This window comes from Sminthopsis crassicaudata, chromosome 1, assembly GCF_048593235.1.
Source record: "Sminthopsis crassicaudata isolate SCR6 chromosome 1, ASM4859323v1, whole genome shotgun sequence".
Classification (NCBI taxonomy): Eukaryota; Metazoa; Chordata; class Mammalia; order Dasyuromorphia; family Dasyuridae; genus Sminthopsis; species Sminthopsis crassicaudata.
In genome coordinates, this window is record NC_133617.1 from 217286431 (window position 1) to 217312380 (window position 25950).

The 25950-nt window shown below is 33.8% G+C and overlaps 1 protein-coding gene across 3 annotated transcripts in view; it reads left to right on the forward strand.

The window, feature by feature from the left end:
• Positions 1–359: 359 nt before the first annotated feature.
• Positions 360–25950, forward strand: part of MC2R (melanocortin 2 receptor) — a 30676-nt gene continuing 5085 nt past the window's right edge. The window contains exons 1-2 of one of the 3 annotated variants that reach the window (XM_074274307.1): positions 360–498; positions 848–945. The gene's annotated coding sequence lies outside the window, so the exon portion shown is untranslated. Of the gene's footprint in view, positions 499–566; positions 946–13151; positions 13261–25950 lie in introns of those variants that run through there. The other 2 variants (XM_074274323.1, XM_074274314.1) reach the window with 2 other exon arrangements.

Genomic DNA, 25950 nt, shown 5'->3' on the forward strand with positions numbered 1-25950 from the left:
TACAACCTTATTGGGTTGGGGTTGAAAAGAGAAAGACATGGATGAGGTTATAGAGAAGATTAAAGAGGATATATATTATTAAAGGCAATGAAGGTTAGATGAAAGAACTTTAGTGAAGAATTTTACTACTATTTGGCAGCCTTAACATTAGTTGTGATTCAGCGTCATAAATTCAGAGAATTGTTTCCAGATTGCTTCATTCTCTTTCTGTTTGAAGTTGCTACTTATCAGCAGTCCACTGTGAGCAGAAAATATTCAATCACAGCCTTGAAGTACTGAATTTGTAATGAGTATGTTGGAGCAACTTAAAATTATTTCTGCATCATTCTGCATATGTGACTAAGGGTTTTGAGTACACATGTCATCACAGAAAATTGGAAGGACAACTAGGAGTCATCATCTGGTCTATGATCTATTACATGCCTTTGAAAACACAATTTCCTATATAAGAATAATAAAATAATCTTATATCTCATTCTTTAATCTTGTGAAATAGAGGTAATTGACTTGTTTCCTCCCTCACAATTACTAATAAAAAGCTAAGCTGATTTGAAAATTTTGATGGAAAATTTAAAACAAAACCATTCCCAACCATTGTCATGACATCCTATTTTCAGTTTCTTACAGTTCTTTTATTTTAAAATAAATTTTAGAACTCTTTTCAAAAAAGATAAAAGATAAATTTTGCCTGCTTGCTTAATAGGTAAATTCCATGAGAAGCATTTTCAGAGGCTGTGTGCTTCCTTCCAGGCCTATCATCTAGGAAAAATGCAATTTAATTCTTGTGACATTGATCCGAGGTCATGATAACAAAATAGCTGTCTCTCTTTTGATACATATGTTCCAGGCACTCTCTATTACAAGGTCTATGCTATTTGAATTTCTTTCAAAGTAAACTCATTCTCCATGGTCTCAGCCAGAAAGCATCTTGCTTCAGGAGTGAAGGTAAGTTCATACTTTTCTAATTTTTTAGTGTGTTACTACCCAGAACCATTAAGAAGACTAAAGCAGGGAAATTAAGAATTATCCACCAGTTTAGCTCCTCAAATGTTTGCTTTTCCTTATTAAATGAGAAAAAATAATTCTTTTTTTTTCTCTCTCTCTCTCTCTCTCTCTCTCTTTGTTTTCTCTATCTTGCTTGCGTTCTCTTTCTCTCAATATATTTTCTGTCGCTGTGTGGGTGTCTCTCGAAATATTCCTTTAGTTTTTATTTCATTGCTTTTTCTCTATTTTCCTTCAGGTCAGTTATCACCTCCTATATCAAAAACAAGAGCCTTTGTCCCTGACGTTTGAAACTAAGGAGGAAAATTGTAGTTTCTGACCCCTTCTTTTTGCTCACCCAATTCTTCTGGTATATAAGATATAACTAACAATAACTATGATTATCAGGGATGTTGACTTTGGTGGGGGGGGGGGGGGTATTTCTATTTTTGAATCTCCTTAACAAAAGTCTTGTGTTATACTTCAGATCATCTTGTCCTACTTGTTAAGGTGCTTGTATGGTTCATTGACTGATTCATAGTTATAAAGAAATTTGGTAGAAATCAAAACATTACATATGATATTCCATGTTATTAATAACTGTAAATTAGACATAGATCTAAGCAGCTTAATTGTTTTACAGTAATCATACTATGAGATGAGAATGAGGTGGAAAAGGGAGGTGCCAATAGCAAAGAGTAATGCATCACTCTTCCAGGTTTAGGAATATTTTCCAAATACAGATCCTCAACTTTCTTTTTTAGAAAAAATATTTCTGCTCTTTTTTCATTCTTATGAAAGTTTAAAGTGTTTGGGACAGGGCTAACAATAAACTCCTTAAATAGAGTGGGAGAATAGGTATCCCCTCTCTCTCCAAACCCCTATGAAAATCTTGGAAAACCTTAAAGATTGGCAGAAAGAGGGACAACAATAGTTTAGCTGGGAAATCAGCATGTACATAATGGCAAATCCTACCCTTGAATACAGACATGTAGGTATTTTGTGGTTTTTGGTGGTTTTTTGGATTTTTTTCAGAAATAAATTTTCCCATCAGCAATTTCAGGTTAATTCTTAAAAGGCATGTGATAATGTAAAATTATATATACAAGTATGTGAATAAGGGTGTGTTCAAATAACATTATAATATTTATATTATTACTTGTTTCCTTCATCCTTGTCCCAAAAGGCTAATTCCTATATCTGTCTTTAATAACATCCAGACCTGGGGGCAGCTAGGTGGCGCAGTGGATAGAGCACCAGCCTTGAATTCAAGAGGACCCGAGTTCAAATCTGACCTGAGACACTTAACACGTCCTAGCTGTGTGACCCTGGGCAAGTCACTTAACCCCAGCCTCAGAAAATAAATAAATAAATAAATAACATCCAGGGGAAAAAAAAAAAAAGTAAATAAATAACATCCAGATTTGCCTTCCAGTTTTACCGATTATTCCCTGTGTCTTTGTTTCACCTTCTCCATTGGTCCTTTCTCATCTGCCAATGAACCTAAACCCTAATTTCAACTCAGCTTCATTGAATCAGAACTGTTTCCAGGTTGCTATATTAATTTCTGCATGAAGTTATCTCTTTCCAGTTTATAATCAACAGAAAGTGCATACTATGGGCTCTAAAATATAGAATTTCTGTTAAGCATGGTAGAAAATATATAATAATTTCTATATCATTTTGAATATATTACAGTTGGAATGGGGAAGAAAGAATAGATTTTGAAAAAATTTTCAATGAAAAGAGTCATGATGACTTAGTGATTAACTGGTTATGAAAAATTAGTCAAAAATGACCCCAAGGACTAGTGACTTGAAAAATAATGGTGCCTTGATTGATATTTACTTCTAGAAAAAAAAAATCCAACTAGTGGGGGGGTATTTCCAGTCCTTTTTGAGGATTTTATCTGAAAGAAGTTGCTTATATAAATAGAGATTGTACATTTTAAAACCAGGAAATTAAGGAATTTTCCAGATTCCTAGAGAAATTGTGCACTGTACAGGAAGCTGGTAATTTCCTACTGTTGTAGTCTTTGAGACCAAATATAGTATATGTGAAAGCTGAAGGGACTGTGGCAGGGGGGGTGGGGAGCCACACTTTTAATGATCATTACAAGGTACTAAAGTTCTAATTCTAATGCCTGATTTCTCTCAAATGGTGTAATTCAATTGGCACTTAATTCCATTTTTCCCCTAATGTTAAGTGCTTAAGCCTGTACTACACCATAATTCTATCCCCATCCCCATAATAGTTTCCAATCACCCTAGTTTGGAAAGAACATTCAGCATTTTGTAACTTGCCAGGGTCAGCTACCTTTATCTCATTTCTCGGAAGAAATTACATAAAGGGGCAAATGATGTTGTCAAAGACCAAAGAATGTGTCTCCTTCTTCATAAAAGTAAGCCACCTAACATCTTCAGATACAGGAATAATTTAAATTTGCTACATGCTGCACATTTTATGGAAATCAGTGACATAAAAAAGGAAAAGGAAAATAATTTAGAATGCACAAAAGGAGAAAGTCAAGGAGATAATGTCCTTTTAGATGAGTGTCTAATAATGGAGGAAATATCAAACATTTCAAACTGGAAGAGATCTCAGAGACCATTTTGTCTAGCCCCCTCATTTTATAGATGAAGAGACTGAGTTCCAAGGTCACACTGGTAGCAATAATAATGTTTCTATTTAGGAATTTTCAGTCATAGCCAAGTTTTCATGACTCCATTTGGGCTTTCATGGCAAAAATAATGGATTTTTTTCCATTTCCTTGAAGAAACTGAGACAAACAGCATTCAATAAGTGATTTCCCCAGAGTCACACAGAGTCACAGGCCAGATTTGAATTCAGGAAGATGATTCTAGGCCGGGCCCTCTATCCCAATAATAATAATTCCCCCAGCTATCCCAATAATTTCATATTTATATAGTGCTTTAAAACTTACAAAATATATATATATATAATTTAATATATAATATATACATGTACATATATATACATATATATGTGTATGTATATATATATATATATATATATATATTTTTTTTTTTTTTTTTTTTAATTGTCACAACCACTCATTTTCTAGCCTCCATTCTAAGGACTAAGAGAGGTAGTGGCTTATTGAGAGTCACACAGCCAGTAAGTTTCTTAGTCATTATTTTAATCCAAGTTTTCCTAACTCCAAGCCTAGTGTTCAATCCACTATCACCTACTTACCTAGATATATACAAATCTATATATCTAGAAATATAATTTCATTCACATAGGGAACTCCTGGTATAAAAACTCCCTGAACCATAACTAATGGAGAACTTATATGAATTTATAATCCTAGAAAGTAGTCTGACATATTAATTGATTGATATATAAAGATTAAATGACTCATCATGTCAGGACTTGAATCCAAGTTTTTTTGACTTTCACATTAGGAGTCATTGAAGGGAAAGAAATAGGCATTTATTAAGTGCCTGCTGTGGACCAGTCCTCCTTGCAAATAATATTTTATATAATCTTCGAAATGTCCCTATTGAGGTAGGTATTATTATTATCCCCATTTTACAGTTGAAGAGACTGAGGTTAAGAAACTTACAAAGAATTACATAGCTAGTATTTAAAACCAGATTTAAACTCAAGCCTTCATGATCCCAAGCCCAGAGCTCTATACATTGTACCATCTAGCACTTGAAGAAAATGAATATATTTACTTTGAAGAAGAAAAGACTTACAGGGGATGTGATATCTTTTTTTTTAATTTATTTCCCCTAATTATATGTAAAACAATTTCTTTTGTTATATATGTACATTCATTTTTATATGTTTTTGTATGAATTGACTTGGAAGAGAAAAAATGAAACAAAAAGGAAAAACCACAAGAAAAAAAAATGGAAAAAAATGAACATAACATGTGTTGATTTATATTTAGTCTCCTTAATTCTCTCCCTGGATGCAGTTCCATACAAAGTTTATTGGGATTGCCTTGGATCACTAAAACACTGAGAAAGTCTGTCATAGCTGATCATTGCAAAATCTTGCTATGTACAATGTTTTCCTAGTTCTGTTTGTTTCACTCAGCACATGATATCAATCTTAAAATATTAGACAAACTATCATATAATAATAGTAATAACCTAGCATTTATTTGGCATTTAAAGATTTGCAAATAGCTTTATAAACATTATCTCATTTGAGCCTCACAATAATTCTGGGAGGTAAGTGCCATTCTCCCTCTCACTTTGCACATCACAGGAATTAAATATATATTATATGTAAATCACTGTGCAATTTTAAAGCAATATATAAAAAGTTAGCGATTATTCTAGACAATAAATGTTTATTGATTTTTTTTTCACACAAAAGGAATTTAATAAAAATTTGTTGGCCTGAATTCATAAATTAATGAAACAAATAATACTGGGACCAAATTCATAGGTAGATTATTCTTAGCTCTCTCTAAATGGTTTGATCAAAACAATAGCAGTCGTCTTATTTATCACCCCTTTAAAAAAATAAACTCATGGAGAGTAGGAAGTATTTTAGTTTTATCTCTATGTCCCAAGTGTCTAGTACAATGTCTCTGCCATCTTGCCTCAGGCATTTACTAAGCCTAACCCTAGGCAAAGCCCTTAAGTCTTCCTTGATTTCCCCAACTATAAAGTGGGATAAAAAGAGTATTTACCTCCCAAGGTTGCTATAAGAATCAAATAAAATAGTATTTTAAAACTCTTTGCAAACCTTAAAGTGCTATATAAATGTTGGCTATCTTCACCACTACTACCATCATCATTATGAAAAATCTAGTTATACATCCAAATCTCCTCCAAAAACAGTATTATTTCCTCCAGGCTTCTGGATGGATAGAGCACTGGACCACGAATCAAGAAGACTTGAGTTCAAATCTAGCCTCAGATATTTTTTCACTTTTTATTTTCAAAATATATGCAAAGATAGTTTTCAACATTTACCTTTGCAAAACCTTGCATTCCAAATTTTTTCTCCCTCCCTTCCCCCACCCCCTTCCCTAGATAGCAAATAATCCAGTATTTATTAAACATGTACAATTCTTCTATACATATTTATCATGCTGCAAGTATGCAAGCAAATAACAACAAAAGGATGAAAATACTATGCTGTGATCCACATTTAGTCCCCATAGTCCTCTCTCTAGGTGCAGATGGCTCTCTTCATCACAAGACCATTGGAATTGATCTGAATCAGTTAGCTGTTGAAAAGAGCCATATCCATCAGAATTGATCGTTTCATAAATTTGTTGTTGTTTACAATGTTCTCTTGGTTCTATTCATATCACTTAGCATTAGTTCTCTCCAGGACTTTCTGAATTCATCCTGCTGATCATTTCTTATAGAACAATAATATTCTATAACATTCATATACCACAATTTATTCAGCCATTCTCCAATTGCTGGGCACCCATCCAACTCAGTTTCCTGTTATTTGCCACTACAAAAAGAGCTGCTACAAACATTTTTGCACATAGGCATCCCTTCCCCTTTTTCATACTTTAATAGACCTTTGGCCACAGTTGCATATTGCTCCTAGATAAGTAATTTAATCTTTATCTGCCTCAGTCTCCTGAACTATAAAATGAGGTATAATAATAATGATCATGATGATGATGATGATGATGATGATGATGATGATGATGATGATGAAATGGTTAATAATAGCACCTACCTCACAGTGTTGTCGTGAGGAGGTAATGAGGCAATAGTTACAAAAAAAATTTAACATCATGTCTGGCAATTAGTAGAAAGTTAATAAATGCTTATCCCTTTCATTTCCTTTCAATAAATGCTAATATGGAATGTTTCATGCTTCACCTATTCATGTGAGAATATTTCTCTATATGCTCCAATTTGTGTATATCTTTCCCAAATTTTAGGACACAATAGACTCTAGAGGTAACTACTAGAGATCACTGTGTAGCAGAAATATAACCTTCTTCATCTGCATACTATAGCTCTCAGTTCAGCCTAGAAGAGCCCTAGCTTTCTGACTTTCAAGTAACACAACTGACTTATATTGACTCTCCAAATATTTTTCATGTGAACTATATGAACATCCCAGGGTTTTCATCCATTTCATCTTATGTCATGTACAAATTTGACAGTTTTATCTTTTATAACTTCTTGAAGGTTCTCAGGATGCTCCATCAGAGACTACCTTCCAAGCTGACATCAACCCATTAATGACTTCTTTGGTCTCTATTTTGTACACAAGATCAGAATGAGGGAATGCTGAAATCTAAGAATATAGTGTCATTATCTTTCTTCTAATTTACCAATCTAGTTATATTAATTTAAAAATATACTTAGTAGACTGACCACAATAAATATCCTTTGTTCCCCCTTCCCTAAGAGTCTCTGATGCTATGTCTTGAGGACTGATTTTCTTAAAGCTTAAAGCTTAAAAGGGGAAAGGGATCATGAAGCTGCATCAATTATTCAGTGGTGTATCTTTGTTATTCAGTAGATGTCACTTTCTTTGGGTGATAGACTAAATATCTAAAGTTTCTCAGTTATTCAGCCTTTTTTGTTTGTTTGTTTTCCATTGTCTCTGACTCTTCCTGACTTCATTTGGGGTTTTCTTGATAAAGATATTGGAGTGGTTTGCCATTTTCTTCTCCAGCCCATTTTATAGATGAGGAAACTAAGGCAAACAGAATTAAGTGTTTTGTCTAGGAGCACACAACTAATAAGTGTCTGGTGCCATATTTGAAATCAAGAAGATGAATTTTCCTGAATCCAGGCTGACTGCACTATCAAGCTGCATTAGAATTTCTCAAGTGCATTAATAAGATCGCTTTCTTAAAAGGCTGCAATATTGCTCCCTAGCCTCCTCCACCAAGCTCTAGAGCTAAGCTAAGAATTATAAGAAATATTATTTAAAACATTAATATATAAAATCTCTATTTTGTACCAAATCATAATCTCTACATTATCTGTTTGAATTTTCCTCACTTACATCAATTACTTAGCACTATATTTAATACATTAGGATCACATAGCTTATATGACATAACAAGAAAGAAAAGAAATTGCTCAAATATTCTGTAAGGAGCTGTCTGACTTTGTTAATCTCCTCAACCTCCTTTTATTTGTCCTTCACACCTTCAAGGGATCCTGGGGGAATTCCCATATTCCCTACAGACCTACAGACCATGGAAAAGAATTGAGGAACTAGAAGTGTGCTGAGGATTTGTAATTCCACAAAAGCTGCTAGAAAAAATGGGAAGTAATCCAATAGAAATTAGGTCTAGACAGATATCTCATAACATATAGCAAGATAAACTGTGACTTAAACATTAAAGTCATTGCATAAACAAATAAGAGATGCAAAAAATAAATTATCTTTTAGATATCTGGATCTATATGTGGGAATGACTCATAAACAAAGAAAAAGAGGATTCAGAGTATATCATGGACCATTTTAACTATATAAAATTGTATATATACATAAACAAACCAATACAAACTAAGACTAGACAGGAAGCTATTAACTAAGGGAAAAAATCTGTAATAAGATTGTCTGATATTAAGATAAAGAACTGATTGAAAAAAAAAAAAAAGAACTGATTGAAAATTACAAGTCTAAGCATCATTCCCCAAGAGATAAGTGGTCAGTGGATGGGAGAGAGAGCAATTTTCTCAGGAAGAAATCCAAGCTATCAACAACCAAATACAATTTACAATAGTTAAATAGAAGTTCTAAGGTTCATATATCCATGCATTAGGTGAACAAAAATAATAGAAAAACAAAAATGAAAATTGTTAGAAAGACTGTGGGAAAACAAGCATAGTAATGCACTATTGGTAGAGCCATGAATTGGTATAGCTTTTCCCGTGATCAATCTGGAAATATGCCCAAGAAGTGCCAATTAATTTATACTCTTGCCTTCCAATACTGTACTAAAGTGAAAGCCCCTAGAAAACATTGCTGAATAAGGAGGCATTGATCCCCACCCTAACAGGCTCCTCTGTCATTGTCACAGCACAGATGGCGAGGTTATTACAACTTCCCCACTTTTCATACCTCAGAATTTGCTTTATACATTGGACTAGAAAGATCACTTAAAGCTCTATTAATCAGTGAGTGACATTACTTCTGGTAGAAATGAAAAGTTGAGCTGATGAACATTCCCCTGACCAAAATATTTTTAATTTTTTTTATGGCTACTTTATCATGCAGCTGATTCCCAGATGGTCTTATTCCAGAGTTTCTCACTTCATAGTTCTCAAAGCCAGGATTGCTTATGCAGTATTCATATACTCCCAAATCAAAAGCCTCCAATTCTCTTTCTACTACAGTTACTTAGTGTTCACTGAGGGTTGCCACTTTGATTTCTACTCAACACTCTGCCCAGAGGAATCACTTCCATTCCCAGAGTTCTCTTGACGTAGGAGATTGAAAGCTTAAGAAATTCCATCCACTTCCATGAATATGAGCTCTTTAGGGACAAAGACTTGCATTTTGTTTTTGTATATTTAACACCTACCTGAATTGTGAGGGTCAATTTATTCTCTACTTTTTCCTTTTCTATTCTAGAAGTAGACTATAATAATACATATTCAGCAAATAACTGCCACTATCAAAACTTTTAATCATTTATAGGACAGTTCAAACATACCATTGATCTATTTCAATCAAAGCCCTGGTGAAGCTAAATTGAATCACATTTTATTATGTGCTTTGTGGGGCCACTAGGTGGTGCACTAGGCAGAGTGACTGCTCTAGAGTCATCTTCATCATCTAGCTTCAGAACTTTCTATCTGTGTGACACTGGGCAAGTTGCTTAATCCTGTTTGCCTCCGTCTGTAAAATGAATTGTAAAAGGAAATGATAAACCACTTCAGTAACCCTGCCACAAAAACCCCAAATGAGCTCATGAAAAATTAAACACGTCTGAAATGTCTCAATATATCTGGCTAGCACTGAGTGCCGTTGTGTTGCAATTACAAGGACAATGGGTGGCTAGGTGGTGCAGTGGATAGAGATTAACCCTGAATTCAGGAGGATGTCATAATCTTATTAGTTGTATCCCTCTGAAACACTGGACAAGTCACTTAACCCTGGAAAAAGAGAAGAAAAGAAGGAAGGAAGGAAGGAAGGAAGGAAGGAAGGAAGGAAGGAAGGAAGGAAGGAAGGAAGGAAGGAAGGAAGGAAGGAAGGAAGGAAGGAAGGAAGGAAGGAAGGAAGGAAGGAAGGAAGGAAGGAAGGAAGGAAGGAAGGAAGGAAGGAAGGAAGGAAGGAAGGAAGGAAGGAAGGAAGGAAGGAAGGAAGGAAGGAAGGAAGGAAGGAAGAAAGAAAGAAAGAAAGAAAGAAAGAAAGAAAGAAAGAAAGAAAGAAAGAAAGAAAGAAAGAAAGAAAGAAAGAAAGAAAGAAAGAAAGAAAGAAAGAAAGAAAGAAAGGATGATTACAAAGACAAAAATGGAATCTCCATTTTAGGGAAGAGTCCAGACCAGACATTCCTTAGTCTCAGAATATCACCACCATGTTTTGGTATGGACACTACTTCCTTTTCTTTCATCCTTTTCAGCTTCCCCCTTTATGTGTTGTCTTTCCCATTTAAAATGTAAGTTCCTTGAAGACAGGGACTAGGTTTCCTTTTGTTTACATTTGTAAATTTATCTTCTGCCTCCTGGTACACACAGTACACAGAATATAATAAACTTATAACAAACACCTGTTGCCTAACAGCAATTTCTGCTCTTAAGGAGTTTGCACTCTATTGAGGAAAAGGCAGGTATACATATAAGTAGACATATGCAAAGTAAATAAAGTTTTAGAGAGCTACTTAGCAACTACAAACAAGGTTTCAACTTGTTTCAATAGAGTTTACTCATCAAGGTTCCTTACTACACCAAAAAATCACAGGCTCTGTATAACAAAAATCAAGGTAATCTTTGGAAGAAGTCACATTTGCTAGAGGGGTCAGTAAAAGGTTCTCTTAGAGGAATCTAATAAGCAAAGGTGAGGAGAGAAGGGGGTACAGTGTGTTTAGAGGCTGTTACACAATGTGGAATGTCATGTATGAGGATTAATTTAAGTAGACTCAAAAACTAGCAAGGTAAGATGGAATCAGAATGTAAAGGACTTTAGGGGTGAAGGCAAGATGGCAGGGTAAAGTCAGGAAGTTGCTGGAGTTCTCTCAGTTTCCCTCAAAAACCACATGAAACCAAGTCTCTGAACAGAGTCCGATGGAATGAAACCCATCTCCAGCTCAAGATAAAAAAGGAAAATCCTCAAGAAAGGTCAATTTCTTTGGGTCAAAAAAGATGTTCAGCCAATGTCATATAGACTCTGGGAAAGCTGGTGAGAAGGTCAGATTTATAGTGCAAACATAGATATAGTTCTATAGAGAGAGACAGAGTGAGAGATAGGGAGAGACAAAGACAGACAGTAAGACAGGGAGAGACAGAGAGAAACAGAGAAAGAGACAGAGACAGACAGAGAGATCCTCATCTGGTTCTACTGAGATTCTCAGGACTAGTTCAGTAGCAGAGCAGACCAGAGAAGCAGCCTTCAGTCCCAGCTCAGAAAGCAAATTGCCATCACAAGAAAACTGGTTGTTGCCTAGAGAGAACAGGTATGGTTCCTCTCTTCTGTGAGCAACACACTACACTCAAGGGGCCCATGTATTCAAAGCCACACAGGAAGCATGGGACAGCACCTCCTTTATCTCAGGAGCAGACATCAACCTTAACAGTCACCAACGAGGAGATACAAAAAGAAAAGGAAAGAAAATGAACAAGAAACAGAAAAGAACCTTGACCATAGAACACTACTATGGTGACAGAGAAGAACAAAACACCAACTCAGACAAGGACAAAATGTGCAGAGGAAATCTCAAAGACTGATATGAATTGGACTCAAGCCCAAAGAGGCTTCTTAGAAGTGTTCATAAAAGATTTTAAAATCTTAAATTTTTTTAAATGAGAGGGAGACGAAAAAATGAGAAAAGAAAGAAGAAGCATGGATAGAGATAGAAAAGGAAGGCAATTTCTTAAAAAATCCAATTCGCCAAATGCAAAAAATAATCCACTGAAGAAATCAATTCCTTAAAAAACACAATAGGCAAATCCACTGAAGAAAACATCTTGAAAAATAGATTTAATCAAATGGGAAAAAAATACAAAGCTTATCACACATTAAAAATTAAAAGGGAGTAAATTGAAGCTAATGGTTCTGTGAGACATCAAGAATCAATCAAACAAACTAAAAATGAAAAAATGGAATTAATCAAATGGGAAAAAATACAAAAGCTAATCAAACATTAAAAATCAGAATGAGGTAAATTGAAGCTAATGGTTCTGTGAGACATCAAGAATCAGTCAAACAAACTAAAAATGAAAAAATGGAATTAATCAAATGGGAAAAAATACAAAAGCTAATCAAACATTAAAAATCAGAATGAGGTAAATTGAAGCTAATGACTCTATGAGACATCAATAATCAGTCAAACAAACTAAAAATGAAAAAAAATAGAATTCAATGTAAAATTCCTCACTGGAAAAACAGCTAATCTGAAAAGATAAATCTAGGAAAGACAATCTTAAAATTGTTGGTCTACTTGAAGGCAATCACCAAAAAAAAAAAAAAAAAAAAAAAAAAAAAGAGCCTGGATAGCATTCTTCAAGAGATTATTAAGAAAAATGGTCCTAATATACTAGTGTGAGGGATAGAACCCTACCCAAAAATGACTACTCAGAGACTTCTCAAAATAAAAAGCATAAAAGTTGTTGTTTATTAATAGATTCTCATGAAAATGAGCAATTCCATTGCGAGGAGGGAAAGAGAGAAAACTCACGATAGAAGGGCTAAAGAATTAGGAAAGATATACAGTTTTTATAGGTTTAATTACAAAGGATTACATCATCGATTGAGGAGCATTAAAAAATAGGTGCCTTCTCCCCTTAATTGAATGTTAGACATTGGTGCCAAAAACAGATTAGAATAGAATGCTTTCAGATTCCCTGGTTCTAAGAAAGACCATACATCAGACCTTCAACTTCAGATTACCAGGCTAACAGCATTTAACTAATAGTCTATACATATTGATAACATTGAACAGTGATAAATGTCATCATTTTAGGTTAAGTAAATATATCTAAAGTTTAAGTAAATATTGGCTAATATTCAACATACTTATGCAGGTCACAGAGACATAGAAATGATGAAAAATAAAATATAGAAAAGGAATTTAAATATTCCTGGAAGTTCTTCACTTTATCTCCATTCCACACAACTCCCCCCTTCTAATATGTAAGTATTTTTTATCATATTTCTATGAATAACATGCACATTGTTCAAAATCAGTTAAGAGGTTTACACAATGTTTATCAAGTTCACTATCGGAATCATCCCCTTCCGATACATTCTAGCCTTTTCTCTGGAGAATCATCATTTTAATAGCATCTTCTGTATGCAATAATTTTGACAGAGACTGTTGGACTATTCTGGTTACTAATGTAATTATACAGGGTAAACATAATGGTAACAGTATAATTCCACTGTTTGCAATTAATCCATACCATAAAAGTTGTTTCCACCAGCTACAATTAAACCAGGACCACCAACTATTAGAGAAAGGGGATTTCCATATCTGTACAGGCACATGAACTATTCTGTGAATGCCCTTGGTAATTTCTTTTACCAGTTGTCCATTATCGTCAATTTGCATACAACAAGTGGACAAGTTTAACTTTCCACAAACCCCTTCTTCTTCTGCTAACAAATAATCTAAAACTAGTCGATGTTGTAAAACAGCCTCTTGTGTTTGAGTGGCTTGATTAGCTAGCAGATCAAGAGCCTGAGCAGTCTGGTTAGTTGTTATTTGGACTGCCTGTAGTCTAATTAGTCTGTTCAACACACACACACACACACACACACACACACACGTGTGTGTGTGTGTGTGTGTGTGTGTGTGTGTATATATATATATATATATATATATATATATATATATATGTGTGTGTGTGTGTGTGTCCTATATCCCCAACTTCCATCCTGAGCCCATGTGGCTGGCTTGCATTCTTTGATAATTCTTACTGTGAGCCATGTACCTCCCCACCTGTTAGCATCACCTGTTTGAGTCAAAGAAGTGTCTATACTAGTTAGAGAATGATCTAAGCCTCGTTCTTCTCTTTTCAAATTATCATATAGTCGTACTCCTAGTTGTTTGTCACTATCTTCTGGGAGGAAGAAAAACTTAGGCCTTATTGTACCTAAATAACAACTCCCAGTCCAATTCCTTGGAAGGTGATTGTAAGCCGTTTGACTACAAATCTAATAGCGTCCTCTTAAAGCTGGGTTTTTCTCATGGAAGAATATAAAAACTCCTGTTGAGGGCGGGAAATATTTAACATCCCATGGGCCTAACGGCCCCCTTTTCATAGTTTTTGAATTACACCTCCAAAGCTGTTTTTCAGACATCCAAGTGCAATTACAATCATTTTCCCCAGTAAAATCTACATTACTCCAACAGTTACTGAACATTCTTCTAATAGTGCTGTTTCCACTTCCCCACTTCCATCCCATTACAGTGCTGGCAGTACCTGGCTTTGTGCTATTTAGTCTTAAACATCTCCATAAATCTCGGGGTGTTTAACAAGTTGGCCTCTTTCTAAATTCCTTCAAGCATTCTTCATTACCTCTATTGCATGTTTGTTAGGATTACAAGGTGAGAACTCAGGTTGTCTCTAGCTCAGAATTCACACCTTTAGTTCCGGCCTATCATCTATCATCATATAAAATGTTCTAAATTACTATTTATTAGAGAAATTCAAATTAAACAACTCTGTGGTACCACCTTATGCCTCTCAGATTGGATAAAATGACAGGAAAAGATGATAGATGTTGAAGAGGATTTGTGGGAAAACTGGGCACAAATGCATTATTGGTAATGCATCTAACCATTCTAGAGAGCAATTTAAATAATTAAAGGGCTACCAAACTGATCTAGCAGCACCATTACTGACTCTGTATTCCAAGGAACTCATAAAAGAGGGAAAAGGACCCACATGTGCAAAAATGTTTGCAGCAGCTCTTTTTGTAGTGGCAAGAAACTGGAAACTGAGTGGATGTCCATAAGTTGGGGAATGGTATATGAGAGCAATGAATTATTATTGTTCTATTCAAGTTGATTTTAATAAGATCTACAAAGGTTTACATGAACTGATTCTGAGTGAAATAAGCAGAACCAAGAATACATTCTATTCAGAAACAGCACGATTGTGCAATGATCAACTGTGAAAGCCTTGGTTCTTCTCAGTGGTTCAGTGATCCAAGGAAATCCCAGTAATCTTTAGATAGAAAACACCATCTGTATCCAGAAAGAGAACTTCAGGGATTGAGTGTAAATCAACACATGCTATGTTCACCTTTTTTTTCTGGTATTTTTTTTCTCTCTAGTGGTTTTTCTCTTTTGTTCTGATTTTTCTCTCCCAACATAATTCACAAAGAAAAGTATATTTTAAATGGTAATATATATATACATACATATATATATTATTGTGTGAATAATATGATATTAATATATATGTATGATTAGAAAAATGATTAATAATTTAAAAAGGAATGTAAAGGATTTTAAACACCAAGCAGAAGAATTTATATCTGAATCAAGAAGCAATCACAAGCTTATCAAAGCAAGAAATCTGCATGAATTATACCTCTGTTTTAGAAATATCACATTGGCAACTATGTCAAATTGAATTAGAGAAGAAAGAGCCTTATGGCATTCGGACTAAAATAGGACATCATTGCTATAGTCTAGCTGAGAGGAACAAAGATATGATGGTGGGCTTGGGAGTGAAGGAAGGAGTATTGATGAAAATGAGGCTTCTGATTGGATTTATGGAATGATTACATGATGTAGCTTCCTAGTTTTGTGCATTAGTGAAGTAGATAAATAAGGCCTGATTCACAATAGGCACTTTATTATTGCTTCATGAATTGAATCATGCATGGCACTTTTCCTTTTAAAAATCAAAGTGGAAGAAAGAAATGTCAATCAATATTTACTATTAGTTGTTTGAACCAGCCCTGTTTCACTGGCAGAATCCAAGGGGAATTTCATTTTTTATGCTTCATTTATCAATATTAAAAACCTAAAAGGGAAAAATGAAACACAAAGAGACAAGCCAAAAAATAGAAATAAACAAAAAAAAAAGTTAAAAAAAAATGTGTAAAGAAAAATGGAGGCAATGAAGAAAGTAGGAAGGGCTGTAAATATTGATCAGGCAATGGTTATTTCTACATTATTAAAGTTCGGAGATCCACTGATAAAAATATGGTGTAGGTCCAAACCAGAATATTTGAAACCAAGTCATATCCTGTTATAAAACAATAGTTCTCTTTCTCTAAGACATTGATTTCAGACATTATTCAATTAATAAAAATACTTGAAAGTTAATATTCATTTCATTTCATTAAAAGGTATATATTAATTAGACTTCTATTTTTTTCCTTAAATAGCAATGTGAACTAAATATATCAGAAATGCTCATACCTTTAATTGTGCTATCATCTAGTTTCCCATATCATCCCCTCCTATGTGTCCTAAGCTCTTTTTTCCCCACTCTAGAGAGCCATTGATGAATCAGCTCAACTGTACATTCAGTCTCTACTCAAATCCCTTACTTTCCTGACCTAGCATAGATTATTCTTTACCAAACACTGACTTTAGATTACCTCCATTATCTTCTATATTCATTTTTCTTTGTGTGTGGCTGATCAGAACTAGAGAATATCACAAAACCATGCTAACTAGATTTACTACAAGTTTATTTTATATAATTTCAACTGAGCCTTTGCTGCAACAAAGCAATGTTTTTATACCTCCTTAATCAATTTGTTATCTCAATCAACAAAACAGAAATTCGTTCCCCAAGCCCCAACTGAAGAACTTGACTTATACTTAATGGTAAATAGGGAGGCCATTAATAGAGATCTTTCTTTTCTCCCTAATTGCTTAGAAACCATTTTCTGATTCTATCTCCTCTTTAACTTTTGTTTTCATACAGAGATGTCTCATCTACTTGCCAAGATAAAATTTGTCCAACAGTTTGCAGAAGTGTTGTATCCAACGTAGAGAAAACCCTACAATCTCCCAAAGCTTGGAAAATATTTTCTATTACCTTTATTCTTTTCCTAATTTTTAATCAATACTATTCTACTTATTCACTGGCTCCTTCTCTGTTGCCTACAAGCACCTATGTATGTACAACATCTATGTCTTTCCCAACTTAAAAAAAAAAAAAAAAACCTCCCTTGATCCTATTGTTACTCCTAGATCCTCTCTTTGCTCTTTTCTTGGTTGAACTACTTGAGAAAACCATTTACAATAGGTGTCAAATCCTCTTCTCTTTCTCTGACTTCTAAACCCAGTACACTTTGGCTTTCTACCAATATTATTCCTTTCATTGCCAAAGTTAATACCCGATTCTCAATTTTTCATCAACCTTTCCACAGCCTTTGACACTGATAATCATTTTTCTCCTGGCTACTCCATCCATCATCCCTATGTTTTGGTGATGCTCTTATTCTGGTGCTCCTCCAACTGACTGCTCCTTCTCTGTCTCCTTTATTGCATCTTCATCTAAATTACATTCATATTTCAATGAGTGTCCCCTACCTGTATGTCCTAGATCTTCTTATTTTTTTCAATTCTATTTTATCTCTTTCTACTAATGATTTCAACAGCTCCTGTAGGTTCAGTTATCATCTCCATGATTCCCAGATTTATAAACAGCACTAATCTTTCTCTTAAACTCCAATCCTGTATCACAAATTTACTTTTGAACATCTTTTTTTTAATTTTTAATTCATAAAATAAAAAGGAACATCCATAATATTGTATAATAAAAAAGATTACACATGAAACTACAAATCTATTATGCACAACTTGTTGTTCCTTTAAAATATTTTTAAAATTATCATGTAAATTTATTTTTTCTTCCCTCTTCCCCCCTTCATTTTAGAAATGACTACCATTAGACAATGTATGTATTCATATATATATATAAAATTCTTCTATACATATTACTATTTATCAGTTCTCTCTCTGAATTCAGATGCCTTTCTTCATATATTCTTTGTAGTTAATTTACTTATTTATAAAAGTCAAAATGACATTAACTCAAAGTTGTTCTTAAAACAATATTGTTATTATTGTACACAGTGTTCTCTCCATTCTGTTCACTTTACTCTCCATTATTTCATACAAATCTATATATGTTTTTCTAAGATCATCAAGCTCGTAATTTCTTATAGAACATCTTATACAGTTCCATAGATATTCCAAACTTCAAAATATCCAAAGAGAACTCTTGCTTCATTCTTTCCATCTTTTCTATTTGAGGCATCTACAAGGCATTAATGAAGCTGAAGAACTCTAAAATTGGACTCAGGAGGACTTTAACTCAAATACAGTCTTCCAGACTTGCTAGCTATGTAACCTTAAGCAAATCACATACGTTATCTCTGCCTCAGTCTCCCCTACTATAAAATAGAGATAATAATAATAATAATACCTTCCAAAGTTGTTGTAAAGATCAACTGAGATAATATTTGAAAAGTGCTTAAAATAATGTTTGGCATATATTATTTAATTAATAAATGCTTGTTTCTTTCCTCCTTTTCCCCCCTCTTTTCTATTATTGTGAAGAACACTACCATCCTCTCAATCACGCAGGCTTTCAACTTTTGTCATCCTCAATTCTTCACTCTCACTCCCCATATCTCTAATTAATTGTCAAATATTATCATTTTTTTTTTCTGTTGGTTGTCTGAAAGATGGATTGGAATAGGAAGAACCTCGAGATAAGGTAATGAAGATGTCATGTCAATAGACAATTTATTAAAAATTGGGACTTTAAATTTCAATACACTATTCATATCTCCAACATACCAGCAGTTACAGTCATTCTTTAAACAAAATTTAGGTGATAATTAGGCAATTAAAAAAGAGATGATATAAGGAAATTCATATAAAGTGACAGCATGGTCACCCTACTCAAGCCCAGAACTTATTGATTATATATGTTTGTACATAAACTATACATCATTTGCTTGTTTTAATTTTCTAGGACTTACAAATGCCCTGTTTGGAACTCAACAATTTTCATTTAGCACTGCTCACATTCAGTATTACATATTGTCCTAATAGGCTCTGATACTTTCTTCCTTGGCCCATGTGTCAATCATCCACAGATTCTCCATAAACATTTTCTAAATTGTCTAATGAAAATGAAAATACAATAACACATAAAGGAAAGAAATAGGATGGTAATTTTCTTTTTTTTAAAACTGTTCCCAATATCCATTGGGTCAGTGGTGGCTTTGTTTACACCTAGTACCAGAATTTGTTTTCATGATAACCTCAAGCTCTCTGGAGAATAGATCAAAAATTCAACCATCCTCCCCAAAACCTTAATCTGCTTTCAAATACTTCCTTTAAATATAGCAACCAGACATAACTTCTCAGACTTTGCTTTCATAGAGTGATGATTCCAAGAATACTGTTTATGAGAATTTTATTTTCTATTTTAAAAAAAAGGACACAACGATGAATCCTTGGGCTAACTTCAAAGGTAGAATGTTACAACAGGAACAGAACTTTCAGAAGATAGATTGATTGTACTTTAGCAAACCCCAACTGCGAATAAATGTGGTTCTTGCTTTTTGAAAAATATTAGCTTCCTTAGTCAGAAAATTAGATTGCTTCTTTTGGAGATACATAATACAAACAAAAGTCAAGCATCAGGCAAATCCATCATTTCCACTTTCATAATAAGACCTTTCATCATAATTTGGATTGAACTATTATTTGTATAGGTACAGGGGATATTTCTTTCAATTTTTGTATGTAAAATGCAATTCAGAAGCAAATATTCTATGCATAATTATGACCAGGTTCTCTACAACCAAAAATATCATCCATATGTATATCACATAGTGAATTGAAATGTTAATGATTGAATCAACAATAGTTTGGGTAAGTTTTACCTCGAGGGGAAAAGATTTTTTCCAAAAAACATCAGAAACCATATTTTTCTTTCATTTAATGATAAAAAAATAGCCTCCCAAGTGATTCTCAGCAGCATCCCTGATGAGCCCCAGGATATTATAATTCTACCAAACATAGTTTTATAGACTTATTCTTTCATGAAGTGATCTTCTGGGACTCTGAGTTTTCCTCCTTTCTGTTATAAAATTCTTTTGCTAAATTTAAATATTAATAGATGCATAATATGTATAATATATTGTATCATCAATTCATCAAACTTTAAGATTCTAAAGCCCTGCAACAGAGTTGAGTGAAGATAGCCTATAAATACACATAGCCATGGGGAATTACATTTCCAACTTTTGGAAATCAATATTCACTCACCTCCAACATTACTTAGGCCACTATGAAGGAAATTTCTCAAGGCTTAATTTGCATAGTCTTTAAAACACAGGGATAAATAAAATTAAAGGAATTATACAAAGTAAGGAAATTAACTTAAGGAATGTTCTCAGAACCATTGTACTGTAATCAATATTATTGGCTTCTACAGCTCATTATCCAAATCTCAGAGCTAGGAGCTTGCATCAAACACAATTATTGGGAAAGGGAATTCATTTCATTCAATACAAATGAAAGTTTAGCTTCTATTCTCTAAATTCTCAGTTCATAAGTAGTCAACTTTATTGTGTATCCACATATTCAACTTATGTTTATGAGTGTTTAAAGGCTATATAGCATTGTAAGCAACTAAAGATTTAAGAGCATAAAACAAAAAAGAATAAAGTACTTGCTTTCAAGCAGATAACCACCCATGAATTATATATATTTTTTATCTTCAAAATAACTTTTTCTTAACTAAAAGTTAGAACACAAGATCTGACAATATTTTCCCTAGATTTATAGATTTATGAAAATATTGACCCCCCTGCCTTGTCTCCTCATCAATTCATCTCCTATCTAGGTACCAAATTGCTATTCCTAAAACACGGGTCTTAGTAAGACTCTTATCTCCTGCTCAAGAAACCTTATTAACTCCCTATTCTTTTAATCTCCTATTCACAATATGGTTTTGATTGACCAATGTAAGCTTATTTCATATGTTCTCCTCCACACATTCTCTGATCTAGCTAAAATGACATATTTGCTGTAACTACTACTTGACATTCCATCTCACATCATTGCCTTGCACAAATTATTCCACTAATTTTGAATATACTCCTTTCCCACCTTCACCTCTTATAAATCCTACTTCCTTTCAGAATTCAATTCAATTATTACTTCTCCAGAAGATGGATTATGAAATTTCCAGTAACTAGTAACCTTCATCTATCACCACTACCCCTAAATTACCAAATATATACCTATCTGTGAATATGTCACTTTAATATTACAGAATTTGAATTGGAAATTCCTCGGAAGCTATCTAGTTAAGCTTGGAGAATAACAAAAATATGCTTTACACTTTATTTTCCTGAAGACTTCCAATGTTGGGGAGACCTCTCCTATCTAAAGTAGTTCATTCCATTTTCAATTGGTCAAATTCTTAGAAAATTTATTTTACATTAAAACTAAATCTTCCTCTCTGTAACACTCACACATTGATCCTTATTCTGCCTTCTAGGCCCAGCAGAACAAGTGTGATCCTTTTTTTTTTTCTTTTTTACACTGTAGCCTGTAAGAGCCCTTTAAATGGGCGCCACAGTGCATCGGGAGATTGAGTGGTCCGGAAGTAATTTCTATGGATATTAGGACTGCCTTGTAGGTGGGATCCTGTCCATTTTGAGATAGCTTCATAGTGGGTGACTCTCTCGCTGATTGGCTGTGTGTGTGAGACCTCACAGGCCCTATGTAAGCCCACTGCAGGCAGCAGTAGCTCTCTTTAACCTGGCGCTCTTCACCCTGGCTCCCTAGCCTGGGTGGCCAAGCCAAGATGGATAGCCAAAAGAGGTAAGGGTTTTGGTAGTGAACACGTGGGTCTTCTGACCAGGTGTTCACTCGGGAACCAACAAGTCAGGGCATCAGTCAGGGCATTATGTGAGTAGGTATAATAAAGGCTTTTAAGATTACACGTGGCTGTTCTTGAGTGCGCTACCGGTTATTAAGCTATAGATTCAAGAGATTGTGGCCAGAGACCTTAGAAGGCCTCAGAGGAGGCGAGCCGGGTAGAGTTCACACTGCAGAGGACAGTGGTCAAAGGTACTCTGGTGGGTCTAGTAATTGTAACTGCCAGGAGAGCACGTTACAGTAGCCCTTCAAAGAAATAAATTGCTATCTAACTATAACTACTCTATTTTATTCTTGTGAAATTGATTTCTTAATCTAAGATTTTATATTATCCCTACTAAATTTATTAAATGCCATATTATTTAATTTAGTCTAATAGATACCTTACTCACATAATTTCGAATTCTGACTATCCAAGATATGACTAAGTTTCCTATGCATAAACATTGGTCTACTGAGACAGCTTTCTTTTTTCCTTCTCCCTAGAATTATTTCTTTTGTATATCCTGAAAACCTTTCTACCCTTCTTTGACTAACTTTCCCTGTTTGATTTTTGTCTTGAATAACCTTTCTCTGAAGTCATTAAATATCTACTCTTCAGTTATTATTTGTTAAAACTTTGAAAATTATAACAAAATGTAATGGTTTCTAGAGAAAACAGAACATAATGTTTGGGTCAGAATTATTGTGGAAAATCTAGTGTACCTATGGTTCTCCTTTATACTCTATAAAGGAGAACCATAGGTACACTAGATTTTCCACAATAATTATTAATATCTAAATATTAATGTCCTTTATCACTTTGGAATTTGAATTAAGTGTAATTTCACAGATTCACTAATCAGGAGCCCCTTTTCTTAGATGATCTGAGAGATAAATGGTTAGAAAATCCACCATGATGATAATGTTTATTCATTCAGTCAAACATGTGTTGAGTATACATTACATAGAAGGCACTGTACTTTGAGGAAGATAAATGAGACTCCATGACTTCCCTCAAGAAGTTTAGAATTTTGGACAGAAGATAAAGACATGCCAATTATTATGTGAGAGAATGGTCTATGTGCAGAAGGGAAGTACTAAGTATCAAGATAAATGCTATATTTTGGGTCAAGTTACATTTTTACTAGTTAAAAACAATTAGAAAGATCAGCTACTCAGGATCATAATATAACATTTTAATTAAATTATATCTCAATGCACTGAAGATGTCTATCTTGTTAAATATTGAGTCTTAACTAATACATAAAGTGTATTAAGGTTTTTAGGCACCCAAAATTATAAATTAAAATATCATTTTGGATAAGCTGGCCATAGTTGGTAAATTGTTTGATCATGGTCTTAGCTTTAATTTTTAAAATGAGTTTCATCATCCAAAACTGCCTCCAAAATTTGGAATTCTTAGTCCCCTTTCTTTAATCAAACATGCTATTAACCCATATCTTTTCAGGCTGTGTGGAGTGAGGGAGCAGAAAAGAAGTGCAGGAAGGAGGGGGAGAGAGAAATTTAAAGAAAGAAAGTGACTCTAGTCTGAATATCTGGAGTAATCACCACAGTTTGAATGGTGTTTGTACTTTCACTGCATGAGCCTTATCCAGCCCCATTTGAGCTGGACAATTAATGATCAAGGAATAGCTTTTACTTTTTATGCTAATAAAAGAGGGATGTCTTTATAAGGCCCTTATTATTAAAAGATCAAGGAATCTAAGCTCCATTATTGCCTCAGGAGAGAAGCAAACTCCAGTGCTGAAAAATCAGACACAATTTAATGTATCCTACTTTGAATTAAGATCTGTATAAAGTTTAATCCTGATTAATTCTGCTTTATTGATTCTATTAAATGATGGCTATATCATTACATACGCAGTAGGTGCTCAATAAAACCTTACTGATTGATAAGAAAACATCAAAGAAAAATGTTAGCTTGACAGAAGACTAACTTATACATTATTAAATCTTAGTCATCTCCTAGAAAAAGCCAAAGTTAGTTTACAAACATACTGATTCACTCTGTTCAAGAGCAGCTTTCAAGTTTATTTTCTAAAATGTTTTGTTTATCCTTTATTTCAGCAATTGTTTCTCTATCTGAAGGTATTCTCCTCAAAGTAAGGCTGTTTGCTCCCATCATTTGTAAGTCATGTTGAGATCATGATTTTGATTGTACTGAAGAAAAATCAAAAGTGTTTTCAAGGAAAACTCTTCTTTCAAAGATTATGAGTATTCAGGATTCCATTCAGCAGTGAGCTTCTAGAATCTCACATTCACTCCCCCCCCCCATAGAAATGAGGAAAAAGATTAATTATTTTTAATTTACCATTAAATATTCTGCAAATCATTAACATGGTGTGATATAGTGGAATAAGACCAACCTTAGAGTTAGTTATTCAGCCTTTTAGTAAGGGTCTACTACATACCATCTTTTATACTAAGTACTGGGGATATAAAAAGAGGGAAAAAAATAGTCCTTCTCTGAACTTACAGTCTAAAAGAAGTCAGGAAGACTAAGTTTCAATTCCTGCCTCTGACATTTACTGACTATGCATCCTTGTTCAAATCACTGAACTTTTTAGTTCTTCAAACAATTTCCTAAGCCATATCTACTAAGTAATAACTCTTTGTGATAAACTTATACTGCAAGGTTACTTCCAATATTTGATGATTATTATCATGATGTGCCCTTTTCCATAAATATACAGTATATTATTCTTGCACAAAACTGTCTTTTTATATTCATTCACAAATGTGCTTTGTAACTCAAAAGGAAAAAACATCAGTATTTGAGATATGTGCTCTAGGATTGTTTTTTTTTTCTGTTTTTTTTTTTTTTTTCCAATTTCTTTCGATTTGAAGTAACAACAATGAACAGAAGTGGATACTAGAGAACAAGAGAACATTCTCCACAGAGTAATTCTTTAGACTGTAACTACCCTGAGGGCAGAAGTCTTTTGTCTTTTTTTTTTTTGGGGGGGGGGTATATAGTGCCCTAGCATAGTTCCTATCATATAGTGGGTACTTAACGCTTTTTTTCTTAATTTAATGATTGATCCTAGAGAGTCTATTTCAAATTCCTACTGGATAGAGGATTTGAGAAATATTTCAATTCAAAGTAAGTACCTTTGCAGAGGGAAGTTATCATGTTCCCCAGAAAGAAAAAGGAAATGAAAACTTGGTATAGGGAAAAGGGAACAATAAACAGATTTACAAATATAATAACTGCATAGGATACATAGCCATAGTACAAATTAATATATGATAGATAAGAGCATTCAAAAAGTCTAAGTAAACTATTATATAAAGTCTTGGAAAAGAGAGTGAGGAATCAGAGAAGGTTTCTTGGAGGAAATAGCTTTAAAAGTTTTTGTGCTTTATAAGGAATTGAATAAGCAAAAGAGGAAAGCATTCCAGATATAGGAAAAAATAATAATAATTAATTTTAAATTACAATTAAATTTTTAAAATAACCCAAAATTTAATATAGTTTTTAAAAATAACAATATGAGCAATGAAAGGAGAGAGAATTCATACAAAAGACTACAGGTAGTCTAGTTTGGCTGGAACACAATGAAGTAATTTGAAATAAAGCTGGAAAAAACAAGGTGGAACAACATTTTGGAACACCTTGAATGCCAAGAACTTTACTTAGTCTACACTAGATAACCACTGAAGAAGTTTCAGGAGGTAAAAAGTCATCTTCAGATCTAAGCCCAAGATCATATTGGTAGAAATGGGTGTGAAAGAGAGATTACAGTAGAAGAGAATCTTAGTAGAAATACCTATTAAAAGATATTTATAATCATTCAAGTTGATGGTAAGGAAGGATTATATTAGGATTTGATAAGGATAAGAGGAAGAAAAAGACAGAAACAATGCAGAACTGACAGGACTTTGTAACTGATTAGGTAGGTAAAGTGATAGAGGGGAAGAATACAAAAGGTTCA